Source organism: Setaria viridis, chromosome 7, assembly GCF_005286985.2.
Source record: "Setaria viridis chromosome 7, Setaria_viridis_v4.0, whole genome shotgun sequence".
In the NCBI taxonomy this organism is placed as follows: Eukaryota; Viridiplantae; Streptophyta; class Magnoliopsida; order Poales; family Poaceae; genus Setaria; species Setaria viridis.
The window spans coordinates 9654876-9658834 of record NC_048269.2 but is presented as its reverse complement, the minus strand read 5'-3'; the positions used below and the strand labels follow the sequence as shown (position 1 = coordinate 9658834).

Here is a 3959-nt window from a genome sequence, read left to right as displayed (position 1 = left end):
TAGGTAAATCACCCAACAGACACAGGCGCCGGCCCCCAAACATCAGAATGAACCAAGGCAAGTGGAGTAGAAGAGTTTTCAATATGGAATAAGGTAAGTAATGACTTTTAGCTCTTTGGCAAGAATCACACACTGACTCAATATTATTGTTACTGACAAAAGGTAGATTATGATCTCCAAGGACATGAGACACTATAGGAAACGCTGGATGTCCTAGGCGACTATGCCACCGTTCTGTGGACGGCTTGATGGCAGCTAGGACTTCTTTACTTGGACTCCCATCTGCTGGACACAACACCAAGGGATAGAGACCCCCTTCACATCTTCCTTGATGTAGAATTTTCCTCGTTACCTGATCCTTGATAAGGAAAAAACTTGGGATGAAATTCAAATAGAACTGTTGACACCATTTTTTGACATACGTCAAAGATGGCGTCAAAAGAAAGCAGAGATGTTGATGCATAGTGGAGAGACAACGGCTATTAGAATCGGCTGATGAGGTTGCAGAGGGCTCAGCCAATGAAATTATAAGAGATCAGCCGATGTTGGTGAAAGTTGTGCCAATAGAGGAAGACAGAAGTCTAGCCGATGGGATCATAAGGGTGCAGCCGATGGAAGATGATGGAGGCATAGCCGATCGAGTCAGCCGATGCAAGCAGGAGGATTCTAGCCGATTGGAAATGTTGAAGGTTTGGCCGACGAGGAGTAGGTTTTGGCCCATAGAGGCCAAGATTATTTCTGACTCCTATGGAAGTCGTTTTTATTTTATTTTGTTTAGAAAGTTTGTTTCTTTAGAGATAAATCTTATAATTTGTCCTAACCGACTAGGATTAGAAATCTTGATGTATAGGGTATAAATAGGTGCCTTGTAAGGATTGGAAGGATACACACATCATAATCAATACAAATCTACTATTTTCGCAATTTACTTTCAAGTCGGCTACTTCGCCATCATTTTCTTTTCTTCATGAGTTCTTCCGAGCTGGCTGGGCTGCATCGCTTCGATCTTCGGCTAGATTGTAAGTTCCGCGTGTACTAAATACTTTCTTGGCTTTAAGTTCGGGCGCATCGCTGTCGTTTCATCTAGATTTATTCACAAGTTATCGATATTTGCTAGATCTACAAGTTTTATTCGTTAAGGCTTATTGTTTTAGCTTTTATCATAGTTATCCTGCTTAGAACACATTTCGATCAGCTTTTGCTTTATTTTCTTATACCAATCTACTGTCACATAGCCGGTTAGATCTGTTTTGAGTGTTGTTCACGTAGTACTGTTTAGGTTGTATTTTACGCTTCCTTTACATCTACTACAACCACATCGGCTGACTTAGCCGATTGTATTTTGCTCATGTCGGCAATCCTGCCGATACGTCCTGTGGAGCGATTCGGAACACCAGCCGATTTGCTCTTCTATTTGACATATTACTTGTCCTTATCAATCAACAGGTCAGATTGACTCGCACGCCGCAGATCGATAGGGCTAAGACCCGAACAGGAGTGAAGCATATTCTCCCGGGTTTCATGTGTTAGTGCGTGGGAGTCGTCTCTTGATTTTTGCATCAACAAGAAAATTATTATCTAGGGCTAGACGATGGACAAAAGCAAGGTTTTTATGTGAACTTGGAACATGTAGGATATTTTTCAAGAATAGATTGCGAATAGGGGTTTACAAAATAGCATGACCAATATTATTAATCCTCATACCTTGGCCGCTCGCAGAATAGACTTGATCTCGGCCGCCGTTCTTCTCTAGAAACAATCATCTTCTCAAGATTTCCAGTGATATGATCTAAAGCTCCACTGTCAGCGTACCAATTTGTATCAATACCATAAGCTGTTGCTGGACCAGAATTGGACATCTTGTTACTGTTTGCTTGGTTATCTTCATCATTGCCACTAATGTTTCTGCCTCCTTTGTTAGCTCCACGGCCGCGGTCAAAGTTCCCACGGCCTTGGGTGTTATAGCCACCACCTCATCCTCTTGTGCAGCATTTGCAGACGACTAATACTAAAGATCGGAGTTATCACGTAGCATCTCCAATATTGTCTCATACGCCATCACCTGGGCATGGAACTTGCTCAACGATATTTGATCAAGACTATTGGAGATATGCCCTAGAGGCAATCATAGAGATGATGATATTCCATTTGTATCCATGATTTATATTGTGTTCCTTGAATATCCATTAAAGACTACTTGAATTGATTTGCAATTATGTGAATTGTATGTGAAACTCTTTACTTGTATGGTTATTCTAAAGTTGTCCCTAGTCGGAGTTCATGTGAGGACACACATGAATATTAGACTAGTACATGTATTAGTTGATGACTATGTTTCACAAGTCATGGACATGGAGATGTCAAACTAATAATGTAGGCATATGTAGAGACATGTGCTAGGACTGACCCAACGCTAGAAGTAGTTCTCTCTTTACACAACATGTATGCTTTATTCTTAGACCTGAGATTGTCGCATGTACTCAAGATGTGGATCGACTTACTTAGGGGCTATCAAACGCTACACCGTAACAGGGTAGTTAAAAAGGTAGCTTTCGGGTTTGTCAGGAAGCATGCTATGAGGCATGGTCAATCAAGATGGGATTTGCCCCTCTCTGATTGAGAGTGATATCTCTGGTCCCCTCGAGTGATCGGATCAGGAAATGCATGACCATGCTACGTACGGTTAAGAGTTAACCTACAAATGGATTTCGATTCATAGGATCGAGAAAGAGCGGTCGGCTTGGAGCTAGACCAAATATCGTGAGGCAAAAAGAATAGCATGTACGTGACGTTGTGACGGTTCGTCTGATATGATCTTCGTGTGCGTATAAGAGTTGGCACGTTTTGCTAGAGGCCGCTACCGACTATTGGGCTGAGCAGGAGTACTCGGGCCATGTCTATACCTATCCGAACCCATAGGGTCACACACTTAAGGGGCTGGAAGCCCAATTCGGATATGATCCGAGTTGGATCAGGTTTGGAAGTACTAATGGGCCTCGGACCTAGAGGCCCGTCAGGAACCTCTATAAATAGAGGGGTGGGGCACCCTAGGGTTTCATCCCTTTGGCCGAAATACATCTGCCGTGCCTCCCACACCCTCGCCCTGTTGCAACTCGCGGACCTAGCAGTCTGGCTTGCGACGCTTCCTCCCTGCACGTGTGGATACCTTGGAGGTGTTGCGCCTGCATCTCTTGGACGAGCTGCCGACGAGCCACAACGAGCCGCCGATGAGCCACGACAAGCCACCGACGAGCCGACGATGAGCCGCGGCATGAGGATGATCTTGCTGCATGTGGACGAGCTGCTGAGGAGCTGCTGGACGTCGACGGATCGACTACGTGTTCGACTACACTGATCAACTTTGCTGCCCTGACGCGATTCTACATCTTCCGCACCAGTGCATTGAGTGGTAATCCCGTGATCCATATACGGCAGTTTTCCTGGTTTACGCGGTAGAAAAATTCTGTTTTGCACTAGTGTAGCCTACCTCATAGCCCAACAAAGATGCCCCATGACAGATGTGACAATAGGATTGTATTCACTATCCAATCCAGTAAGAATAAAGGATATCATCTCGTCATCTTCGACTTTCCTTCCAGCACCTGCGAGTTCGTCGGCGATCGCTTTCATCTTGTTGAAGTAAACTGAGGTTGTCATGTTTCTTCTTGAGGGTTGACAATTGCATCCGTAGATGAGCCACTCTTGCGTGAGACTAGGTGTAGAACATATTCTCCAGAGCTGCCCAAACTTCTGCAGACGAGGATAGAGTTGCTACTTGCCCCAATACATCCTTTCTGATGGAGTTGCACAGGAAGGCAAGAATCTATTGATCTTGCTACTTGCTTGATTGTCATCCTTGACGATCTCCAGAAATTCAGGTGGAGATCCCTCTAGGATTCCCAATAGCTGCGCCTCCCTGATGGGCGGCAGACCTACGCCTTCTATAAGACGTAGTTGTC

The 3959-nt window shown here is 44.6% G+C and overlaps 1 non-coding gene across 1 annotated transcript; it reads right to left on the bottom strand.

Annotated features, from left to right (window-relative positions):
- Positions 1-3451: 3451 nt before the first annotated feature.
- Positions 3452-3591, bottom strand: LOC117866005 (small nucleolar RNA Z247). The gene has a single exon (XR_004642706.1). It is a non-coding gene; the product is annotated as a small nucleolar RNA Z247 (small nucleolar RNA).
- Between the last annotated feature and the right edge of the window lie 368 nt (positions 3592-3959).